This window comes from Bombyx mandarina, chromosome 10 (genome assembly GCF_030267445.1).
Source record: "Bombyx mandarina strain Sakado chromosome 10, ASM3026744v2".
NCBI lineage: Eukaryota > Metazoa > Arthropoda > Insecta > Lepidoptera > Bombycidae > Bombyx > Bombyx mandarina.
In genome coordinates this window covers 11,445,623-11,472,314 of record NC_143217.1, presented here as the reverse complement: position 1 = coordinate 11,472,314, position 26,692 = coordinate 11,445,623, and the positions used below count along the sequence as shown (strand labels likewise).

At 38.4% G+C, this 26,692-nt stretch overlaps 1 long non-coding RNA gene across 1 annotated transcript in view; it reads right to left on the bottom strand.

Moving 5' to 3' along the window:
- Positions 1-688: 688 nt before the first annotated feature.
- The window catches only part of LOC149502233 (uncharacterized), a 59,843-nt gene continuing 33,839 nt past the window's right edge, over positions 689-26,692 (bottom strand). The window contains exon 3 of the long non-coding RNA XR_016323672.1: positions 689-827. This is a non-coding gene — a long non-coding RNA (uncharacterized LOC149502233). The remainder of the gene's footprint in view (positions 828-26,692) is intronic.

Here is a 26,692-nt window from a genome sequence, read left to right as displayed (position 1 = left end):
TAACAAAACAAACATAATTTTTTCCCATAATTTTTTTAAAATTGGAAAACCAAATTTTCCGTGTGCCAGCTCGAACCGGTCGGCTGTCGTTCGAGCTGGCAACGTCGCGCGCTCCAAGTTAGTGCCGCCGTCGAGTAGAAAGCGCCGTTTCTAATCTCGAAGTCGGCAGTCAATGACTCGGAGTTAACACGAGCCGCCATACACAGAGTAGTGAACTGTCTAATATAGATAGACGACTGTTGGAAAGTAAATCGGGTATTCTGAGCATTTTTTAACACGAAACTTAATTTTATTTCAGAACTAAAATTATTGCAACAATACTTTTTACTGGTGGTAGGACATCTTGTGAGTCCGCACGGGTAGGTACCACCACCCTATTTCTGCCGTGAAGCAGTAATGCGTTTCAGCTTAAAAGGTGGGTGGGGCAGCCGTTGTAACTATACTGAGACCAATAGAACTTACATCTCAAGGTGTGTGGCGCATTTACGTTGTAAATGTCTATGGACTCCAGCAACCACTTAACATCAGGTGGGCTGTGAGCTCGTCCACCGATCTAAGCAATAAAAAAAACGGGGATAATATAAAAAAAAAGTTACCAAAAACAAACATCTTATGGACCGCACCACATTTTAATCAAGTCCACAACTCGGAAAGGCTGAAATAAAAGATACACACGTTAATAACAAATCTCGTATTTATTTCATTTATTTTACAATAGCCGACACTTTCCATGATGCATCCGTGACCATTTAACCGTAGAACATTCTAGAAAACGCCTCGGAATATGCTGCAAATTCACTTTGTCGCTTCCATTGTTCTCTTTGACTCTGAAACAACAGATACCGTTCTAGATTCGAAGTTTAATGAAACTTAATTAATAATTGCAATATTTATTAATCATTTACAATTCGTAACGTAGGCATTCAGTTGATACTAAAACACGGAACACAATGGTCATCAATCAAAACAGTTCAACGACCTTTCGTCTCCGTAACTCTGATCCTGTGCACCTAAGATGATAGATACTCTTGTGGTTTGTCTATTGCTACCGCAAACCAATCCAGTTCTGATTAGAAATATAAGATAATTCAATGCCACTGAAGCTTTATCTCCCGAAGAGTAATAGTGATCACGTTGCGGTCTTAGAACGTGGTCTGAAAATTGGGACCACAAAACACAATACGACACTGCGAAGCACTGCTCTTGCTAGGGCTAGAGTTAGGTATCCTCAGGTTGAGCTGGTGAGCTCACCTACTCGCTCGGTGAATCTAGCATGACCCATCGAGGTCACTAGAAAAGGAAGAAAAAAACACACACACATACACAAAAAACACAATACGCTGTTAGCCTCAACTGATATATTTGGCACCGGTCTCCCGCGGAAAGTGTTTTATGCTTTAGTTTGGGAGGGAGAATAGTAGTGCAAATGAGACTTAAAGGAAGTTTTGAGGTAGTCGCTGTCGTGTTGTATTGACTATAGATACCTAACTTGTATGAGGAAGCCTCCAAATAACCTAACAGCTCAAGGACAGTTACTACGCGAATGCATCGGATCGGAAACGCGACCCCCTGAGAAAATCGAAAACTCAGCGGGCTGGTGCATGGATTAGGGCTCACCGTGGACCCGACAGTTACGGTTACCAGAGTCCCAATGATACTCCTAATGTTACAGCTGCAGACGTCTAATGACAGTGTTAGTGGCTATGAATAACCCTGACACCGCCCCTTTGGTCTGGTGGTAACTCGAAATGCGAACCGTTGATAAAACGTTTAGCTTTAACTTAACACATAGAGAATTGTGAAATCTGACGAAGCATGTTGCGGATAATAACATGTACTTTTAGGTTAGGAATATTGTGTTCTTTTTTTAAAATAAGAAAAATAATTATATGTGTTTATCGCGCAGTAAGATGAAATAAAAAAAAAGATCGTAATTGTGAAATTGTCCATCAGCACCATTGTGACCACCACGATTTTACTGTTTTAGGACTGTCCCACTTTTTAAACAGATATCCATGACAACACCCGTGTGGGCGCCGTATATATCTTCGTCTTTGTCTCCAACTTCTCCCACTAGGTGGAATTGGCACAGCAAATTTTTCTATGCCATTCTCTTCTATCAGCCGTCATCTCAACACTCACTCGTCTCTCTCTCATATCGTCATTCACACACTCCATCCATATCTTCTTCGGTCGACCCCTTCCCCCTCTACCTTGCACTACCATTTACATACATCTCCTAGTCACATGCATCTTCTCTCTACGCATCACATGTCCATACCACGCTAGCCGTTCGCTCTTATATTTATCAATCACTGGGACTACTGTCACACTTCCTCTGATATACTTATTCCTTATTACAAGTACCTATTATTAAATTGAAAATGTCTTTAGTTATAATATAATAATGACCATGACCACTCTGCCCAAGAGTGCAAACGACTGAGAAGAAGAAGAAGAAAATTGAAAAGTCATATAAATTAATACGTAATATCTTATTTTTGGGACACATTAATACGTCAGTCACACAGTCACCCTACAAAAATACATTGCCGCAGTACAAAAGTGACAGAAGTAATAAAGAATACTTATATATTATAAATATGGGGATGGGAGCTTGTGTGTGACATAATGAATAGATCAAATTTAATTAATAAATTTTAATACGGACTCTGTACGGACGTGCTTACAAATCTTTAGAGAAATTAGCTTCTGATACTACATGAATATTACCGCCGCATTATTTCCGTTGAATATCTGATGTGTTCGCGAAGGCTGAATCTCCGATACGGCAGCTGCGCGCTTGCTGCGGAAGGCGATAACAAGTGATAAGCGTTATCAGAGCTCAGATAGTCGCCGCTCTGTGACGCCGCGCTTCTCTCAACAACGCACCTGGATCGTAAGCGACAATCGCTTTGTTTACATTCACCTTGCATTCGTGAAATACAAGGCGCGCCGCGTTCTTTTATAATGACTAGAGGTCCCGCAGTAGTCGAAATTCGACTATAATTAATTGGAATTGTAAGTTTGTACACTATTATGATTGTATTTTATACTTCTATAATCACAAATTTCGCCAAGGCTACACTATAAAAAAATATTAATAAAGACAAACAATATTTAATCTATTCTCAATTTGACCACAGACGTCAAGAACAAAAGTTTGACAATATATAGGTAGTATGCATGCGCGTGTGCGTCAAATACATGGTATGTAGTGTGTGTGTAATGTTTTCTTTATTGATTTAATGTATCTTTTATGCATTATTTTAAAAAATCTTAGGATTGCGCACTTCTTCTCTATATTCTGTATAAGTGTGGAAAATTTCATACTCCTCCGTCCGCGCAATTTTCGTAAAAAGGGATACAAAGTTTTTGCTTCATAGATGATTCGAAAATAATTTTGTTTTTTTTTTACAACATCAGGCACGATCATCCGGCCCCAATTTAGGATAGCCCACTGAGTTTCTCACCGAATCTTCTCAGTGGGTCGCGTTTCCGACCCGATGGTAGATTCTGCGAAGCAAGGCTCTTGCTAGAGTCAGTTTAAGCAACGTCGTCAGGTTTGAGCCCCGTGAGCTCACCTACTAGTTAAGGTTATGCTGAAATGGCCTCTCAAGGCTATCAAAATAGGTAGAAAAAAAAATTAGGATAGGGGAGATCGACAAAAAAACTTATATACTTTTCAATATATACCTACATACATGTATGCATAGTAAACACCCAGACAAAGAGTAAACAAAACTGTTCATCGCAGATGTTTGCCCGATATAGGAATCGAATCTACGACCGTCGGCACAAAAGTCAGGGCGTTTACTACTCCACCATCGAGTCAGTCAACGTGACTCTCACAATGTAACTAACACTCATTTTCCGTGAGATCAAAAACGACAGTTTTCGTAATGGAAGCTGTCAATATTATTATATTCTCATCGACTACAAAACAACCGACGGATTCAAATTTGCACAAATATCAAATACCGACGACAATACAACAATTTTATTTAATTTTTTTAACTACGTATGTATTTATCGGCGCAACCCTGCTATTTAGCTAACTAAGATGGTTAGAGTTAACTGTTTCATTCATGTTAATATTGTTGGATAACTGTTATAAGTCCAACGCATGTCAACAGTTGTATAAGACGGTATTCAGGAAAATTAATGAACAAACTACAGCACTGTTCTGCTATTACGAGTAGCTATAGTCGCACCACGCATTCCGACTTGAGCAGCCGAAAGGCTGGACCTCACTATTGTTATTGTTGTACCGCAGAAATTCAATCAAAGGAATCGTTTGGAAAAGTATGTTTTAATTACTATCACTATGGAAGTCATTGACAATGATGAAGATGATGGCGTCAACCACGCTGACGTCATCATTTTCAAAACAACATGGAACCAGCTACTCCGTCATATATTTATTTAGTTGACTAGAGTAAATTGACGAAACCCCTAGTATTAAGTGGCATTAAGAGCCTAGTACTTGAGACACATTATCACAGTATCAGATGCATTCTAAATGTAACGGTAGCTGATTGGAAGTAGGTTGTATTTTGAACTCGCACGGGAACGCTACATCATCCGCTTCTATCTGGCGCAAAAGAGGTTAGAGAGGTATATATCCTAGTTGATAGGACGCGATACATACAAATCTACCCGTCTAGAACACTATTCATAGGGTGATTTTTTTTTCTGCTGCTCTTCTAGTAACCTCGAGGGGCTATTCTAGGTAGGGGCTCAAGCCGGGAGTGTTGCTAACACTGGCCCTAGCAAGAGCAGTGCTTCGCAAAATCTACCACCGGATCGGAAACACGACCCACTGAGAAGATCCGGCGAGAAATTCAGTGGGCTGTGTCTATGGGTTAATTCGCTCGTCGAGCCCTTCGTCGCAAGCGACGGGTTCGACGAGGACGGTGACCGGAGCTAATACAATCTTCTTATCTCTATATATGTATAAAAATGAATTGCTGTTCGTTAGTCTCGCTAAAACTCGAGAACGGCTGGACAGATTTAGCTAATTTTGGTCTTGAATTATTTATGGAAGTCCAGAAAAGGTTTAAAAGGTAGATAAATATGAAAATGCTCGGAATTAAATAAAAATAACAAATTTTGTTTTTCCTTTGATGTGTCCCCCGTCGGACGGATTCCTTTTGTTTGTTTTAAGCTTATTTTATACAAAAGTTTAGGTCTTTTATTTATCGATTGAGGCACTACGAAGTCTGCCGGGTTAGCTAGTATTTTATATAAAAACACAAACCGTGAATAGCTTCACTTAAACCCGGTAAATTATATAAATTTGTTTACTAAATATAAAAAAATCTTATAAACTGCTTAACGGGGATAAACCTCAATGAAAAATTCCATACGAAGCTCAGAGAAGTGGCATAGTAAACAATGTCCTAAACTCAACATTGAGTGTTCAAATAGTTTTGACTGGCGCCTCGAAACTTGCACCATCATTCAGCAGACGCGGAAGCCGAGCCATGTCTAAAAGTTTGTAGAATAAATTACATTGAATCGTTCACTCTGAGGAAATCTTGACAATTTTTTTTATTACTGGGGAATCCCCGGATGTTGCCTCACAAATTAACCCTTCATATCGGAGTGAGAGTATTCGCGTTGTCCATATTTCTATGGACTCAAACTGAATCGGTTTGTGAGCTGGTCGAATTTGAATCAGTCAACAAAAAAGAAATAATACCTGCTTAAGTAGCAAGCAAACTGAGAGAGAAAGAGAGAGAGAGTATTCTTTATTGTACACCAAAAAACAAATAAACAGTGCGATCCATGAAAAACAAAAAAGTACAATTGGCGGTCTTATCGCTAAGAGCGATCTCTTCCAGACAACCATCAAGGTGGACAAGAATCATTTGGAAACGAACTACGCGCGGTGTACCATTCCAGTGAAATACATATACATATATGTACACACTGATTAATATTAATCACCTAATATATTTTACAGACCTTCAGTAAACAGCATTATACAGTAAATTGAATTACAAAACAATTCATAATTAGGTACAAGCCACCAGAGTTACGCGACCACTCTACCTTTGTGTTACAATGGCGGGCGCGGTACACTTACCGCGAGGGCTGTCTCCTTCATATTTATCTTTATAAATAATATATAGGTTTTTTTTATTTTATTTTTTCCAATCTATTTTTTCTAAATTTAAATGTGTATGGGTAATATTGAAACGTTTTATTGATATTTTATTTACCTTCCTACCTTACTTTTATCTAACTATATGAATAATTCATTTGTGGTTTGTGCCAAATATTTAACCTTTTTCTATATCGTATAATATAAACCTTATATTTTTTATTCAAATCTTATGCTCTTTTTAATATGTAAAATGGAAAACAACTTAGAAAGACGTAGGACCTCTAGATCAATATCGATTAGAAATGCAAATGAGATAGCGAGATATCATCAACGCATCAACTCTAGCTACATCATCTCATAAGCAATTCCGATGGTTTCCTTACAAAACAGATTTTTTTATCTACTGTTGAATAAATAAAATTTTAGAAATTGAATAATACTCTTTCTCCCTCTCTCTCTCTCTCTCCTTAGCCGATTTTGGCAACGGCGACCACTTCAACTCTATTTCTAATTGTCACGGTGTGCTTTTGTGTGACTAATATAGGCAATCTTATTCCTAAGCGTGCGTGCATTCAGTTCATCGCATCAGCATCTATTACAGAGCAGCCATTAATATTATCTGACTGATTCTGCGTAAACTGTAAATCTAATCTATCAGCTAAAAGTGAACATGTTTGGTGCATACAACAAAAAATATAAAATAAAATACATATATTAAAAAAAATACTAAAAAATAAAACGTAGGCAGCCCTAGACAATTGATTTAATCTATCGTTGTGAGAAACGAAACAGCTATTCTTTTTTCTTAAGACACACGATATGGCACTATTTTTAATGTCTTAATCAAAAGTTTTTGTCAAACAATTCTAAGCCATATTCAGAGTCCGTTAAAGTTCATACATAACAACACATTATGATTAGAAATAAATATCAGTGATTGTGAATGCAAAGTTTGCATGTTTGATATTGGAAAAATGAATCTAAAATAAAACGAACATTATATTCGAGAATGGTCATGCAAAATTGATTATGAAAAATCAAATCAAAAAACTTTATTGAATTTATGATTCGGATTGCAATCTCCAATAATTATGGAGTCAGCGAGTGCTTAAGTGCAGTCTTTTCCTATTTTAATACCAATTCACTATATTAATACATATTTTACAACATGCTAGGGTTAAGCCTTCCAAACTAAGAAATAAATATGCTACTGAAGCATAAATATTATTGATATTATTCTACACAAAAAATTAACTATACCTATAAATAAAATTAAATCGGAACTGCCAACCCTATCGAGAACAGCAGCACACTTGTTGCGCAATGCCACACACGAACACAACTTGTGACTGAGCCATTGAATAAGTTTGTGTGGTTTCTAGGACGTACGTAGTTTATCGGAATATTGTAATGTTTCAGATTGTTGTTTTATATGTTTACTGGTAACGAGTGGCTCACACGGACTGCTGCAACTATCATGACTGTTTTTGACGTAGAACTGTCATGCGTTCAAATTGGCGCAAGTTTATCTGCCTACAGAAACGAAGAAGACATCAAAAGATCAATACTAAATACTAACTAACAATATAAATTCAATGTATTCACTGATTCAGTCACTTATAAGGCGTCTAATTGCATTAGTACCTATAGATACTCTGTCATTAACTGCAGGGATTTTTAAAGGTGGTAGCGCATATTGTAAGTCCGCGCGGGTATATACCATCCTGCTTATTTATGCTGGAAGACATTATGATTTGAAAAGTGTGGAAACCACTACACATTAGTATTGAGACTCCAACCAAATTCAATGTATTCACTGATTAAAGTCACTTATAAGGCGTCTAATTGCATTAGTACCTATAGATACTCTGTCATTAACTGCAGGGATTTTTAAAGGTGGTAGCGCATATTGTAAGTCCGCGCGGGTATATACCATCCTGCTTATTTATGCTGGAAGACATTATGATTTGAAAAGTGTGGAAACCACTACACATTAGTATTGAGACTCCAACCAAATTCAATGTATTCACTGATTAAAGTCACTTATTAGGCGTCTAAATGCATTGGTACCTATAGATGATGCTCTGTCGTTAACTGCAGGGACTTTTAAAGGTGGTAGCGCGTATTGTAAGCCCTCGCGGGTAGGTACCATCCTGCTTATTTATGCCGGAAGACATTCTGATTTGAAGAGTGAGGAAACCACTATACATTCATATTGAGACTCCAACCTTATTTCGTTATGTGTCGCAATTATGGTATTCGGTAACCGCTTGAAACCAAATCCTCCGGTAGTTTATGTCTTCATTAAGAGCAATAAACTAACGCTAATTCATATTACTTTACTGGTGGTAGGACCTCTTGTGAGTCCGCGTAGGTAGGTACCATCACTCTGACTAATTCTGTCGTGAAGCAGTAATGCGTTTCGGCTTGAAGGGCGGGGCAGCCGTTGTAACTATATTGAGACCTTAGAACTGATATCTCAAGGTGGGTAGCGCATTAACGTCGTAGATGTCTATGGGCTCCAGTAGCCACTTAACACCAGGTGGGCTGTGAGGTCGTCCACCCATCTAAGCAATAAAAAAATTCTGTGGCTTTTACACTCGTTAACCCCTCGTCTGATATAACTGGAAAGTTTATGCATCTTTATCCTCTTCTCAAATCAAAGATAAGTCATGTTTACTTGAAGTTGTCGTGCTTAAAGGATTAGACGCTGAGACGTCTTCATATACGATTGTGTCTGTGTTCGGTTCACCCTGAAGCCCACTGAGTTTCTCTTCGGATCTTCTCAGTGGTACGCGGTCCCGATACGGCAGTAAGTTCTGCGAAGCACTCTTGCTAGACTAGCCCTTAACAACGCCCCCAGGTTCGAACCCCGAGAGCTCATCTACACGTAAGGGTTACGCTGGCATAGCTTCTCAAGGCTATCAGCTTAGGTAGGGATAAAAAAGAAAAAAGGCGGCCTAAGTGATAAGACGCCCGGTGTATTTGTATCAAGCAGTACGACCGTTCCCGGGATTCAATAATCCAAACTAACACCATTTTTTCTAAGGAAATACGTAATTAACACGTGTTCACGAACGATTAATACGCTAAATGAATAGCACTGTGTAAGGAAAGTCAAACAGAAAACTTATAAAGACGCATTGTTACTCGTGGTCTTGTGAGTCCACACGGGTAGGCACTTCTGTCCTGCCCATTCCGACGCATTTAAGAGTGGGACAGCTGTTATTGGTTAAACATGAGGTTTTGACCTCATGTTGTCTCAAGGTAGATAACATGCATGTATTGGGTTCATGCACATGCATATGACGTGTTCGACGAGAACGTGAAGACGTTTGACGTGTTTAGGGCGACGTCGACTGTTTACCATTCGGTCCGCAGGATCGGGTATGTAATTTCCGGCGGCCACGACAAGAGGGTTTTTGGTGTCGTGCCGCCTTCTCAAAGTGGCGCACTGATGCCGACTGAATATACTGATCGAGTCAAGCTCCAGGTCATCATGGAGATCCACGTTCCTCATGAACCATGGTGCTCCGACGGTTATTCTGCAAAAACGGGATTGAATGACTTGAATGTCAAGTTAGTGCGGGCGTGAGCGAACACTACCTACACTTGCATAGGTTATAACCGGGCGTATGCAGTTTTTGCGGGCGTATGAAGGGACAATTTACTTCGCTTGCAAATCATGGGATAGAACAGTCGCTTAGGCCGATACGATTTCAGACTACCTACCTGTTTTCAAATCAATATTCGAGCCCTACAATCTAGTAGGTACATTAGTTGCGTAAAGATACCAACTCCACACACACACAGAGTTCGCGAAGTGATTCATGCGTTGCAATGTATTTATCTTATACAAAGAACTATTGTGATGTCGATTGTGTTTCGCACTGGGATCGCGATGGCGAAACTTAACATTAATTTGTATTTGGCAATTTCCTCGGCCATTGTGTGCGGTCGGAATGTTTTCTTTGTTTTAAATCGCCTCTCTGATAAAGCTATTTATACGAACCCAGTTGCGAAGCGTTCGCGGACTAAAGGATAAGACGCTCTCTGCTCGTATCGAGTGATGCAATTTTTTTTTATCGGGCCGGAAGCCGACCCTCTTACTAGGTCGCCGTGCCTAGGGAGTGCGTGGGGTATGTGGGACTGGGCCCAAAGATATTTTTAGGGTCCTACCACACTAAGCGACTCCCCTGCACTTTTGCACCCGACGTCCGATCTCCGCCTGGGGTCAGAACCCGGTCAGACTTCGGGGTTCTCGCGGTCAACACTATAACCAGACTCGCGGCGCCACCCTTAGGACACCCAACCGATTGGTCGTCGACGCAATCGGCAATGACCAACGACACCAGTCTTTGCGCTACGGCGCCCCATCAGGCCGCCCGGGATCGAGAGATGTAACTAACCTAAATTTACAATCGTAATGATTTTTATAATCAAGAAATAAGAACATGAAACCCGAAATTAATAATTATTTCGTAATTGTCGATAGTAACACGTACTGCGAGGCTGCGCGGGTAGTTACCACCATTCGATTTTTAGTTGAATGAGAAATATCATTATAAAGCACAAATGAAATATTTATCTTATGGTTTTATTGCCTTCGAAGCCGGATAAGGCTGAATTGAATTGCGGGATGCAACCAAAGCGTATCTCTTAATATCCTTAAGACTTTTCCGAAAAGGGATGCGGAAAGCATTCCACACGAGACCGATGCCTTGTGTTAACGGAATATATTGTTTTCGAATTCTCAACATATTAGATGCGAACTTGGCTTGTCTCTCCAAATTACTCTGATACCGAATATCGCTCGAAATATCGATGCCGAAGCTCTTGTCGGAGGTTTTTAGGGAATCCTACTCTTTGAAATTACGTCGTGGAAGTGCGTATGCGATTTTGGAAACTAATAGTAGGTACAATACATTCTCATAGTATATTAAAGCTAGGTAAGCAAACACCACTTTCCACCACTAATACGACACCCGAGTAGATAACAAACAAAAACAATTATAATTTTTTTTATTGCCCTTGGAGGCAGACGAGCATACGGCCCATCTGGTGGTGAGTGGTTACCGTTGCCCATGGACTTCAGCAATGCCAGGGGCAGAGCCAAGCCGCTGCCTACCGCAAAAGCCGCTGCCTACCGCTCAAGCCGCTGCCTACCGCCCAAGCCGCTGCCTACCGCAAACTAAAACTAAACATAAAACTAATATATTGACCTGAAATTTACAAACGGGACCCAAAAAATTTTAAAATTAAATTTCTAAATTTTGGAAATTTTAGATAAGAGATGTGATGTTCCGATGTTTGATAATCCAATCTGTAAAGCCGTAAGCTGCATCAAAGCACCAGGTTGTACTGAAACCATGCCCTTCCAGATCTCTATTCAGCCACATACATTCCAGTTCTGTAATAAACGCCTCTCCATGGTGTTTTCGATGGACCATAACATCTCTTTAAGTGAGATTTAGATATCCAATTGACTATTTTTAATTTTTGTTTTTAATATAATGTATAAACAAAAACAGATATTATTTACCTAATCCTTTATTTCTAATTCAAAATATCAAACTTCTTAAATTTAGTTTTTAATATCCATATATACCTACTCGATTTTATGTTTATCTGTACTGATATCTGGAATGCTAACAATAATTATTAAATTCATAAATGGAAAGCTATAGATTATTTCAGTAATATATACTATAGCTACAATACATTTGTTGAAATATTTTTTAATTTAATGAAATCACGTTGAATCCGGCGACGGAGATGCTTTTATTAGTTGTTGTCGCAAAATGTAACCTCATCTAAATATTAAGATCGATAGATTTACTTTCGAATCTCTAATCTCTAATATTAATGTGGACTGTAGAATCAAACGCTCATACGAAACCGGATGCCATGCCCACAAAAGTTACAACTCTGCTCCAAATACTCGACCAAGCGAACATTCGCGCGACACACGTCTAGAATTCTAGTACACCTTGATTATTATCAGTAGAACGCGGCGTTAAATTAAAAAGTAGTGATCCTTGACGACATACGTGCGCCGAATGATTTGTTTTTTTTTTATATCTCGATGCTGCAAATTCTGCGAAGAACGAAACAGGTCGGACGGGCTGCGCGCGAGTTTTTTCGGCGAGCAACCCGGACTAGGTACGCTGGGTTGTCAGTTAATAATCACGATTCGAAGTTTAAAATGAAACGAATGCTTATTTTGACAGACAAAATTGTCCTTTTAAAACGACAATTGATATGTCACGTGGTTAACGAAGTAGGTACACTTTATGAATGTGGTTTTCTTCGAAACGGCAGACTATGTATGACAAACATTATGTTATGTCATTTTCGAATTGAGATTAATTCTAAAATGATTTTAGGAAACTAAAAAGATGTGTTTGCGTAATTACTGGGGGTAGGACCTCTTGTGAGTGAGTAGGGTAGGTAGGTACCACCACCCCGCCTATTTCTGCCGTAGTGCGTTTCTGTTTGAAGAGTGGGGCAGCTGTTGTAACTATACTGAGACCTTAGAACTCATATCTCAAGGTGGGTGGCGCATTTACGTTGTAGATGTCTATAGGCTCCAGTAACCATTTAACACCAGGTGGCCTGTGAGTTCGTCCATCCATCTAAGCAATAAAAAAAAATTACAGTAGCTATGTTATCGTAGCTAACGAAGTACATTATAGAACTGTGGCTTTCTTCGAAACGGCAAAAACTATGTTAAGACAAACATTTTGTTATGTCATTTTCAAATTGACATTAATTCTAAAATTATTTTAGAAAAGTAAAAAGATGTGTTTAATAAATAAAAAATTCGCAGTGCAATAAATCCTGTACTCGTTAGAAAATCTAGTGAGCATTTTTGAAGTTATACTTCTTTAGAAGTTGCCCACTAAATCGCTCATTACAATACGACCGACGTAACTTGGCGAGTCTGAATATAGCCGCAGGTGAACTTTCCGAACCGTACCGAGAATTACCGAATTTATACGATGTCAAAAAAAGGAATGTCCAATATGCGTGTTTGAGGATGTTGTTTAATCGTTTTTTTTTCAAATTGATTAAAATTTAAATAAAGAAGAAGAAATAAATTTAATAAAAATAAAGTATAACTTCTTACGCGCGTACATAAGTACACGCACCCTTTTTTTTCTTACTAGGTAGGTACATATGGATGTGCGGCATAACAATACCATAACAACATACAAACATACCATAACAACATCGATCAAAAGCTACAAATTGAATATTCCACAACGACAAAATTCATTGGTCATTTCACTCGAAATGTTGATCACAAGTACTTAAATTACAAAATTTTACATCTACTGAGTGGAATGTCCTTTGCCTATCTAATCAGGATACTTTTATCTCATCCAAACCAACAAAATTTCTACTTTAGGCGGCTTTTCATTAAGCGGATTTCATCTTTGTTTAGTTATTTCAAAGGCTTAAACTTAGTCTAGAAGGTATTATGATAGAAGACCGAATAGGAAACAAAACTATTTAGTAGCTTTATATCCCGCGACATAATACGACAATTATATCAATGAAACCATCCAAGTTAAATCTGTTTAGCTTAGGTTGTACTTCAATGTATTCTTGAGTTCTAGAAGAATGAATATTCTACCTCAAAATCAGCAGTTATATAACGACTACAAACAAAATCGACTAAGATTGAACATATTTAAGTTAGGGTTTTTTTTGTGAATTAATTAATGTCAACAGTCAACTATGGTAAGTACTTGTGGGCAAAATCAAACAATTTCTTTTAAAATATTAAATAAACTTTTTGAATTTAATTAAGCATACTTTCTGTTAGTTAAACGAAGCAGGATTACTTTTTACATAATTAATTTATTAAATCGAGCATTAGTTAGAAGAATAATGTTTATTTTTAAAATAACTAATCATACCGATATACTATGAATTGAATTGAATTTAAGTGATGTTATAAAGAAGCATGATAAAGGTAACGCAGGACGGATCGTTGTGGCGAGGTTCGAGGGAGGCTAATGTTTAGCAGTGGTCGTCTGTGGTAAAGATAGATAGAATGAAGATGATTTTAGAACCATACAAAATGAATTGCAATTAAATTGTGATTTTGCCACGCCCTCTGCTACATTCACCCTATGAGATTTTATATAAAATTAACCAAATGTTAAAAATAAAACGTATAAAATTAATTTGTAAGCCTCTGACATCTATAATCCATGACTTAAAATCCTATTATATTTAACACCGCTCGAAGACAATAAATGTATAAATTATTTAAATTAAAAACATTGACACTCTCACGCTAAAAATAATATCGACCACGCTTTTTTCCCCAATCAATTGTCCTCATTTACGGGGAGATCGCGTGGAAACTGGCAACATTCTGCATTCGATTAATTGACGACCGCCCGCGGCATACTAATGGCCAGATTAAAATAGTTTTATGGACCATAAACGTTGCTCAATGCGTTCCACGTTTTTAATACGAATCGCTGTTATGTAAACTTTTCACATATTCGTGATATGATTTTTATGCTCTCGATCGATACGCGAGTGCGGATCGGTATTTCCCAATGTTTAGTTTATTTGGAGAATTTTTACATACACTCGTGACATTATATAAATATTTAAATATTTTTATAATTTGAGAAAATCTGGTTTACTGGTGGGTAGGACCTCTTGCGAGTCCGCGCGGATAGGTACCACCTCCCTGCCTATTTCTGCCGTGAAGCAGTAATGCGTTTCGGTTTGAAGGGTGGGGCAGCCGTTGTAACTATACTGAAACCTTAGAACTTATAACTCAAGGTGGGTGGCGCATTCACTTTGTAGATGTCTATGGCCTCCAGTAACCACTTAACACCAGGTGGGCTGTGAGCTCGTCCACCCATCTAAGCGATAAAAATAAAAATACTTTTACGATTTAATCTTGTTAGAAATTACTTAAGCTAATTATTAATACAAATTACAAATGTTTTGGTTTATACTATTAATTTGTAAGTAGACTAAATAAATAAATAAATAAAATAAATAAATCTCGCTTTTACTATTTTCATTTTATTACGATCACGAAAACGCAAGATTAAATTGTAAAAGTACTTTTAATTATATTAATATCAATGTAGTTGTTGCTCCCTTCACCGCTTTTGACTTTGATTACTTTTTATTAACTCCTTTATATATTTTAGAAGTTCTTTGTTTTCAAAAATGAAGAACTTGTTTCCGGTAAATAGATACTCTTTGCATCCTTAACGAAGCTGACAAAGAGCTATGTTAAAGTACGTAACAAACATGGATTACTAGTATTTGCTTATTGTCAACTAATCAGTAATGTCTTCGACTTAATGGCAAATGTTTAGCATCAATCGCGGAGATCGACAATGCCAAACGTACAAGACAATCGCTTAAGGTGTCTTTTTTAATTTTTATTTATTGCTTATATGGGTGGAAGAGCTCACAGCCCACCTGGTAGTAAGTGGTTACTGGAGCCCATAGACATCTACAACGTAAATGCGCCACCAACCTTGAGATATTAGTTCTAAGGTCTCAAGTATAGTTACAACGGCTGCCGTACCCTTCAAACCGAAATGCATTACTGCTTCACGGCAGAAATAGGCGGGGTGGTGGTATGTACCCGTGCGGATTCACAAGAGGTCCTACCACCTTATGTCTTATAATAAATTTGAATAATCAGTACTCGCTGATCAACATCTAATAACGCATAGATTAACTCATGAAGCAATCAACTAAAAAGCCAATCATTTTTCAATCCCATTTCCGCTGTCCGGAGCGTCTGGAAATTGAACAGAACAAAGAGGGGGGCTTACAAAGGCTATCCGCTGTTATCCCCTCGGTTCGTGGCCTCCCTCCGACCTCCCCGCGTCGAGGGTGGCACGACGAGCCTCCCCTCGGGATTCCGTACACTAATTGCACGCTAAAATTGGGGTAATGCACGGAACGCTTTCGTTCGTGTTTTAATAAAGTATGAGCTCGGATCAAAGCGGCCATTTATTTTAGTTAGTGCAGATTTAGCTGTCTAATAACATGTTAGTTCTATTCCGCGTTGTAACCTGTTCCTTTTAAATTAAAAATATGTAAAAATACTTCGAATTTTTCATCGAAATGTCAATGTATTCGCATCCACGGCTTTGTTAAAATAATATTGATCAGTATGCAATGCAAGGTTTTTTTTTATGATTTAAAGATTACTGGTGGCCCGGAGGCCTTTCCAGTTTCACCAGGACAGGTGGGCGAGCAAAGGCTCAGCTAGGAGGGGTGGGATTTGCTAACAACTGCCCGAACGCCTCCGAAGGAGACCTAACAATTCAAGAGCAATTGCTTCGTGAATGAATCTGCTACCGGATCGGAATCGCGACCCGCTGAGAAGATCCAGCGAGAAATTCAGCGGGCTGATGCACGGGTTTGTTGCACGTCGACCTCTTTGTCGAGTTCGACGAGTACCGGGGTCCCTTCCTAGTTATAACTGAAGACGTCGCAATGCAAATTAATGCAAATGGATGGCTCTTAAAGAAATTATTTTACAATAAGTACCAGGCAACAAATTATAATTATTGGTCGTTTTTGTTTATTGTGAAATAAGACACGCCTGCAACTGTTGTTTAGAGACACTTTTTACCGAAAACGCTTCCCTCTATTTATCGCCTAAAACAATTTTTTTCATTGAAATCGTAAGATTTAATATAGGTTATTATATATTTTTAATAAATTTTACACATTTACACATTTCTACATTATCAAAATAAAATGTTCTTTTAATATTCAAGATTAGTAGAATGTAATATTGCCAGGATTACTATGATATATTTTGTAATTTTAGCGGGGCTATATTCAATGATGCTAAATTACCATGCATTTAAATGTGACTAAGATACCAGATTTTTTACGGTATTATTCACGCGAGAGTGAAATTCAGAGACTTCGAATACGGTCACGAATCTAATTCTGGTATAGAGTATAATGCAAGCAGTCGAGAATGAGCAGTCCTATTAAAATTGTAATACTCACTTGTGGCCCGCTAATACTTTGGATATTGAAACTTTCTTAAGCTCAGCTCTTAAGCTAAGTTCCTTTGTTTAAATACTCGTACTGTGATTCGATTTAATCATCAGTTATGTTGCATAATCAGATTTTAATTGAAGAGCCAAAAATTGTCATTTTTAGTCAGTAGTTCAGTAGTTTCGGGCTAGTCTAGATTGACCGTGACTGGTGGATATGCTCACGAGGTTCAGCCTGAAAGAATTTTCTAGCATCTGCCCTAGTAAGAGCAGCGCTTCGTTGAATCTACCACCGGATCGGAATCGCGATCCACTGAAAAAATTCGGCGTGAAACTCAGTGGGCTGTGTCTGTAGGCTAAATTGGTTCATACAGGTTATATTGCATTTGCATTCCAAACCACTTCCAGTATGGATTATAAAATGTTAACTTCTAGAGCAAAACAAGAGAGTTTTTGCATGTCTGAAAAAAAACCATTGAATTATACCGGCTGTTCCGTAGTTTTGGTCTTTGTTGTACTTTAAAAAAAAGTACTTTTCTGTTTTGTTTCTTTATTCTTTCAGCATTTTCTCAACGCATGTAGTAGATACAATAGTTTGGTAAATTTATTATATATACTGCGCTATTTTTTTCATGGTAGCGTGTTGCTTCGAATTCTAAAATAGTATTGTTTATCTGATGGATCTATTTTTCACGGGAACTTATTTAAGGATGGGAATATCGTAGACTTTGTTTTTACTTATTCACTGGTAGTTTAAGTGGTTATTACAGCTACGTACTAGCTAGTAAGTCGTAGCATTAAGGGAGGGCGGCAGAGGGGAGTGCACAAAACAGCCAGGTAGTGCAAGAGGGAAAGACGTCTTGAAATTTACCGAGCGTTGTATAAAGTATCCTATTAGGGATTTCATCAAATTTACTTTCACTGTAAAAAGTATTCAATATAGGTACCTACCTACAAAGCAAATTTTAAAACACTAAATCAGCTATACAGCAGTTTGTTTAAAGATCAGTCTAGCGGTAGGCAGCGGCTTGGCTCTGCCCCTGGCATTGCTGAAGTCCATGGGCGACGGTAACCACTCATCATCAGGTGGGCCGTATGCTCGTCTGTCTAAAAGGGCAATAAAAAAAATAAAAAATATATTTAAAGATCAGTTCTGATCCTAAATTTGACCTGCAAGTTTTCTAAATAAAGTTTTGTTTCAAATTATGCATATTTACGGTTAGTTTGATTACAAATTTCATTGCATATATAACAATAATTATGATATTTTTTTGTTATTTTGTTACAAACGTAAGTGTTGGTTAACAGAAAGAACATGAGAAATACTTCAATCGAGTTGCTTGATCGAACTTCTTCTGTAAGCGAGCAAACACTGCGTGTCGTCAGTGATAATATTGTAAGTACGCAATATGAGTTAGCTGTCACGCACACGCTGCTCAAAATGCTGACTCACCGAGCGATACCAACGCAATATTCGATTGAAATGCCTTAAATAAAACATGCTGCCGACTCTCCCTTCGAACTATTCGCGTTATTGAGTTACGAAGTCCCCGAAGCGTTTTGCCGCCAAAACAACGTACATTTTGCCCCCCGGCGCGTGTAAAAACATCCACAGGCATTCTCCTAACGAGCAACAGAGACGGAGCACTTAGGACGGAAAAGGACGGCTGCTTTAATATTTTATCAGGCATCTTCTCATCAGGAAGTCGTCGACCATTCCAAACTCGAGCTTGTAGTTATAGATTTAAGGTTCAAAATCGCCGGCACGTAGTTCGGATTGCGTGTGTGCCCTTACGTCGGTGAAAGGAAATTACAACCACACCCACGTATAATGTTGCCGCAATAAAAAACGTGTGAGAAGAAATAATGAGCGGTTACTGGCGAGCTGAGTCCCGGCCGACGATTTCATCTTTTTACAAACGTCCGCTAATTGATTTGAGGGATACATCAGCGAACGTTAAAGAATCCGACGTGAATAATGGATTCTGCTTGCTGAATCTATTTATAAATTAAAATGCGTCGCGAAATCAGAACTACAGCAGGCGTACGATAGCCCTATAGATTCTCGTTCAAAGCTGTCGTGCCGTGAGCCGTATAGCTCCGCGGCTATTTCTAGCTATTTATCACAAGTTCTTCTATTTCTGAAACACCTTCGAACGTCGAACTATTTATATTCACAACGTCACGTCGATCTTATCAAAACATCGATCGCGACCTTCCTATTATGTGTATAGAATGTTTACGACAAAGTACCTTGCTCGTTCAATGTCAAACGTACCTTTTACACACAATGTTATTTAAAATGGGGAAAAGGGATATCGGGATATAAAGGGCGTAATAATATGTGTAATGTAGCCGCGATAGTTTAAAAACAATCCCAAAATCTGTAAAATACACCACCGACAGAAAAGTAATGCGACTGATATTAAAATGACATTGAATATGCGGAATACAATCGAAAACCAAAACAAAGCAAATGACAAAACCCTGGATCCAAATTCATTGGAACAAGGAGAATGTGTTTGCATTCGCATTTTTTGTTTCAAATGTAATCATATTACATGAGTTGATTTATGAGAATTCTTTAAATCGAAATATCCTATATCAAAATTATTCAAACATTATCAATACAAAAGATATTCGTGTGAATGGAAATCTAGAAAAATCCAACTAGGTTCCCGGAAGTGCGTACCTCAATACCCTATTGAACAAAATTGTCTAGGTACTGATCTTTTTCTAAGAGAATAAATACAATGTTGCCCCGATTCAATCTAACCATAAATTATGCATAGATCGTATGTTTATTTTCATAGTTTTCACCGACCTGCATTTAAGTTTTAGACATTAAACAAGGAAACTGGAACTCAGAAGGTAGTAACAATCAAGACAGTGTCAGTCATGAAATATCTACGAGAATACACTAAGACCAAACAGGTGAATTTATTAGGCATTGGAAAAGCAGATCATTACAAAACCTCCTTCCGCCCATGACTTAATTTAAACGTTTATATTAGAAGACTTTTTACTGGTGGTAGGACCTCTTGTGAGTCCACGCGGGTAGGTACCACCACCCTGCCTATTTCTGCCGTGAAGCAGTAATGCGTTTCGGTTTGAAGGGTGACGCAGCCGTTGTAGCTATACTGAGACCTTAGAACTTAGGTATATCTCAAGGTGGGTGGCGCATTTACGTCGTAGATGTCTATGGGCTCTAGTAACCACTTAACACCAGGTGGGCTGTGAGCTCGTCCACTCATCTAAGCAATAAAAAAAAAAGACTAATTTCTATAATAGGATTTGCTTTATCTATAAAGTGTTGAGAATAATGAAATAAAACGAAAAATATTGACAGTATTGAAAGAAAAAAATATATTGACAAGAAATTTAAAGATTCTACATATATATCACGTACCTATTTTAGACGTACCCTATCTTAGACAAGGCTTACATCGACCATTTAACTGATCGATGACTAGAATGAGGAAAATAATTGAATAAAGTGGTAGTGGTGTTCACAATTGTTTACGAACCACTTATTGGATCGGTGTTTTGTCTACACGATACAGTTGTTTAAACATATCAGTATGTACATATTATGTTATTGCCAAGTTGTAATATAACAATTATAATTATCACAGTATAAAGTTCCAATACAAACAACTATTACTTCAGCGAATTCTTCGGATTTCGGGAGCCGTAGATATAATTAAAGCTACATTTGCGGCTTAATGTCGCGTTGTATATTGTCATTATGTTTTGAATACTCTAAAGTTATTGTGATCATACGTCGTACATAATAAAAGAGGAGAGATTCAATTGTATAAAAAGTATTCTTAATTATTTTAGTTAAAGGGCCAAAAACTACGCAAATGGAAGCTCACGAGTTAATAAATATACAAAAATGTATGTATTTTAACAAAATAGATCTTGTTATCCTCTTCGAAGTCCCTTTTCTAAGAAGGGAGGTGTGGTGCGTTACATCATTAACAAACTGGACTTTGGACTCATCTGACCTAACAGTTATCGGTTTTGACACCCCGAACTACTATTTCTTACAGCTTATAGACTTTAGACTCTGGCTTATGGCTAGGCTTTGTAACCTAGTCCAATGGCGTTCCGCGAGGCTGAAGAGTGTGAAAGGGAGTGGACTCTCTCTTCGGCTAGAGGTAGAGGCTTTTTTTTTATTGTTTAGAGGAACGAGCTCACAGCCCATCTGGTGTTAAGTGGTTACTAGGGCCCATAGGCATCTACAACGTAAATGCGCCACCCACCTTGAGATATAAGTTCTAAGGTTTCATGTATAGTTACAACGGCTGCCCCACCCTTCAAACCGAAACGCATTAATGCTTCACGGCAGAAATAGGCAGGATGGTGGTACCTACCCGCGCGGACTCACAAGAGGTCCTACCACCAGTAATTACGCAAATTATAATTTTGCGGGTTTGATTTTTATTACACGATAAGTGGAAGTCGATCGTGAACATTTGTTGAGTACGTATATCATTAGGAAAATTGGTACCCGCCTGAGATTCGAACACCGGTGCATCGCTCAACACGAACGTAACACGGGGATGTAATCCCGTCCTATTCTCAGGAAGGGTACCGGCGAAGGCGAACTTTCGGCGCGCACCATCGTGGAGTCGGGGTGGTGGAGTTCGATAGTTCGAGTCGGTAGTCAGTTTTGCTGGGTGGGTCTTGCGTGGCTGATTCGCGCGTCTTTATCAAGGCGTAGTCTCCCGGTAGGAATTGGAGCTGCAGGCGCCGGAGTCCGACATAGTCCGGTCTGCTACCCCTCTCGAACGTAAACAGATACCCGGCGTTAAAAAAACTAACAGGTATGCGTTATTCGAGATATCCGCTATTACACTGCAATTGAGGGAAAGACCTCACGGTTCACGTGACGTTATTATTCCGTTGTTCCGGGAACCATTCTACAACAGCTGCGGCGTGAAAATCTTGACCAATATACATAGGTAAAGCATTCTAAAACTTTTCTTTCATTGTCGGATAGTAAAGGATTATTGATGACTTGACTTGGCAGTTGACACCAGGTGGGCCGTGAGCTCGTCCACCCAACAAAGCAATAAAATAAGTTTATAATATTTTTTTAATAATTTTTTATTAAATAAATAATGATGGATGAAGAATCAACTTTTTACTAAATGTTCTTTTTCGTATCATATCTCTATATTTTTTGCCGTTATTGGTCGTATTTACCCAAATGAATCACGAGCTAGATGCATTCATCCATAATGAGACAATATACCTACTCTGTGAATCACAAGACTGCGGGGAACTAACCACGGTGAGATAATGACTCCAAAGATAGTGAGTTGATGGACGTCACAATGAAACTGGAGTCGCTAAACTCCGGGACTTACTGGTGGTAGGACCTCTTGTGAGTCCGCACGGGTAAGTGCCATCACCCTGCCTATTTCAGCCGTGAAACAGTAATGCCTTTCGGCTTGATGGGTAGGGCAGCCGTTGTAACTATACTGAGACCTTAGAACTCATATCTCAAGGTAACTGGCGGTATTTGCGTTATAGATGTCTTATGGGCTTAGGTAAAAAAAACTTATGGACTACTATCGAAGCCTAAAGCTTGAAATCTTCGTGACTTAAAGTCGCCCGGTGCATTTGTAATAACCGATGCAACGATGTTCGAATCCCGCAGACAGGTATCCATTCTAATGAAATACGTAAGTACTTAACAAATGTTCACGAATGACATCCATAGTGAAGGTATAGCATCGTGTAATAAAAACCAAACCCGAAAAACATTTCAATTTACATAATTACTAGTGGTAGGGTGCCTTATGGCTGCCTTATGTTGACATCCGTTGTACCATAAAACTAAGCCTTATTACTCATAATATCTCAACGTGGGTGGCGGCATTTACATCGTTGACTATGGGCTCCAGTATCTAATAAACCTAGGTGAGCCCAGAATTCTTCGACCAACCTAAAAAAATCCACAACCAAAGAGCGAACATAACGCCAAGAGGATAGTTTATTAAACATTACTTACTCTTACTGGTGGTAGGACCTTTCGTGAGTCCGCACCGGTATGTACCACTACCCTGCCTATTTCTGCCGTGAAGCAGTAATGCGTTTCGGTCTGAAGGGCGGGGCAGCCGTTCTAACTACACTTGAGACCTTAGAACTTATATCTCAAGGTAAGTGGCGCATTTACGTCGTAGATGTCTATGGGCTCCAGTAACCACTTAACACCAGGTGGGCTGTGAGATCGTCCACCAATCACCACAACAAAAACATCGAAACTTTATTGTGTTCTCCGGAGTTGTAATTCGAATTTTCCTACATTGCTGTCTTCTAGTTGGTTACGATAACTATGTATTACTCGAAATTCGGCGTTTGGCTCGGCTGGTCCATAAGTTTAAAGTCACTCAGCAAGCTATGGAAAGGGCTATGCTTGGAGTTTCTCTGAAAGATCGAATCCGGAACGAGGTGATCCGACAGAGAACCAAAGCTATAGATATAGCACAGCGAATTAGTAAGCTGAAGTGGAAATGGGCTGGCCATATATGCCGGACAACCGATAACCGTTGGGGTAAACGCGTTTTTGAGTGGAGACCGCGAATTGGACGCAGTGCAGAACCCCCCTCAGGCTCGGTGGAGTGATGATCTGTGCAGGGTGGCTGGCAGGAGCTGGAGGAGAGAAGCCGAGGATCGTGCTCAGTGGCGAGCAATTGGAGGGGCAATGACTTGAAACTCACGGGATCATTTACAAAATCTTTAGATTGGAATGTGAAGAAGAGAATTGTAGCCATCTTAAGAACATGACGTTTACACATAGTTACATTCATGATGAATGCACATTCAATCTAAAATTAATACTAAACATTTCATCAAACTCGTTCATTGATGACCTCTGGTATGAAACATGAAACAGTATAATACTTTTGATCTTGAACACAGTATACTACTTACTTACTTCGGAAACTAATTACTCCGGTTTTCGTGAATCGTTAACCCACTGAGTTTCTCGCCGGATCTTCTCAGAGGGTTACGATTCCAATCCGGTGGTAGCGAAGAACTGCTCTTGCTAGGGCTGGGGTTAGAGGTAAATTCCCTCAGGTTGAGCCTATGAGCTCACCTACCGGTCCGGATGTAGCTGGAATAACCTCTTAGGCTACCAGCGAATAGGTAAAAATATATATATGTAGGAAAAAGAGCGAAATGTGGACGTAAATCTACTTTTACGGTTGTGATGGTCCGCACAAAAAAATCGCGCGATTCAAATGTCCGCGACCACGAGAACTGTAATTGTAAACGAAATGTCGGATATAATTTAAGAACAATAAAAACACGAGATTAAATCGTAAAGCAGTTTCATTTTTATATAATACTAGCGGCCCGCTCCGGCTCCGCTCGGATCTTTAACAAAAATTTCAACGATATTTGACGTTGTTTTATTTTATTTAATAAAAGAACACATATCGCGGCACAACTATAATAGTTAGACATATGTTGTCGCGACACTTCTTGTAAATAATAATGTGCTCTATAAAGTCGTAGTACATTATTTTATTCTATCACCAATAGTTTTCGCAGGGCACGTGATGTAAAGAATATTTTAGGTACTTTTTTTACACCTAGGGTTACATTATTGGAGTTTTAGTAAGGGTCCCTAATTTTTTTCAAAAAAGATTATAGCCTATGTCACTCGGGAATAGTGTAGCTTCCAAACACTGAAATAATTTTTCTAATCGGTTCAATAGTTTCGGAGCCTATTCAATACAAACAAACAAACAAATCTTTTCTCTTTATAATATTAGTATAGATTTGAAATACGAACTTAGACAGTTCTAGTGGCCGTCTAATAGGAAATGGTCACGGCCGTGGGCTTGCAGTGACGCGTCAAGTAAGATATCTACCGTGAAAACCGCTCTTTACGTATCGTTTATAATGAATAATATCAAAATAACGTAGGAGGATCAGTTAATTGGAGAATCAATTTATATCTTAATTTTATTTTATTTTATATAACGTCATTTGTCGACAAGATTGGGACTAAATATATGCAATCGTCTGCACATTGCCGAGTTGTGCGTTGTCAAACATGGCACTTCACGAAATGAGGTCTGTTTAAAAAATAATAGATTTTAATATTTGCTCTGTTATTCCACAGCCCTTTAGATAGTTTGGAATCACATTTATTGACGTAATTGAATGCATTACGAAATGTTGGCTTTTTTAATTGGCAGTCTAACCGTGACGTCATATGTGGGTGCAATAGACAATCCTAATATAATAGCTACGTGAAGTATCTTCGGATAATACCATTTCCCTGTGATTCGTATTCTCGATGCAATTGGTAATGAAAAATATCTTTTGGTTGTCACATTGACTGATTATGTAATTACCAAATGATTTGCATTTGCTGACGATGCATTTTATTCATTACCTCTTGAAATATAATATTAATCATTTCAATGAGCAGGTATGTATTTCATTTATGTATTGAATAAAATGCAAACTAATTGAAAATACAGTTGCGTTAACAAAATTATTAAATAGTTCTCCTTATAAATTCAATAGGCTTTTTATCTACCTTTTGCATAACTTAAATCAAGCTTAGATGATAGATAAATAGATGTGTACGATCGAGACAAAAAAATAAGTCGGTTTGTGGAGGCAGTAACGTTTTGTTTTATTTTTAATCCAACAATTAACAATTTTGTGGAAATTGCAGAAAGTTATAAAAGGCGCCAAAGCGATTAATGAGTGATGGAATGCATAGATAATGTAAAATTGTTTATAAACGTCAAACATCATTTTGCGTTTCGATGTAAATCCTTGATAGATTGTTAATATCTATACTAATATTATAAAGAGGAAAGATTTGTTTGTTTGTTTGTTTCGAATAGGCTCCGAAACTACTGGACCGATTTGAAAAATTCTTTTTCGAGTAGAAGCCGACATTGTCCCTGATGAACATAGGCTACTTTTTTTTTTTTTTTTGGTTTCATGTGTGTTTTAATGTTTCCGAAGCGAAGCGAGGGCGGGTCACTAGTCTCACATAAACATAGCAGTAATCGTTTGATCAAGTTATCGTATTCATTTTGCACTCCTGTATTCCTAAGTTGATCGCATCAAATAATTAATAATGAAACCAATACCTTATGATATTTTTTATTTATTGCTTAGATGGGTGGACGAGCTCACAGACCTCCTGGTGTTAAGTGGTTACTAGAGCCCATAGACATCTACAACGTAAATGCGCCACCCACCTTAAGATATAATTTCTAAGGTCTCAGTATGGTTACAACGGCTGCCCCATCCTTCAAACCGAAACGCATTACTGCTTCACGGCAGAAACAGGCAGGTTCGTGGTACCTACCCGTGCGGACTCACAAGAGGTTCTACCAACGGTAATTACGCAAATTATAATTTTGCGGGTTTGATTTTTATTACACGATGTCATTCTTTCACCGTGGAAGTCAATCGTAAACATTTGTTAAGTAAGTATTTCATTAGACAAATTGGTACCCGCCTGCGGGATTCGAACACCGGTGCATCGCTACATACGAATGCACCGGAC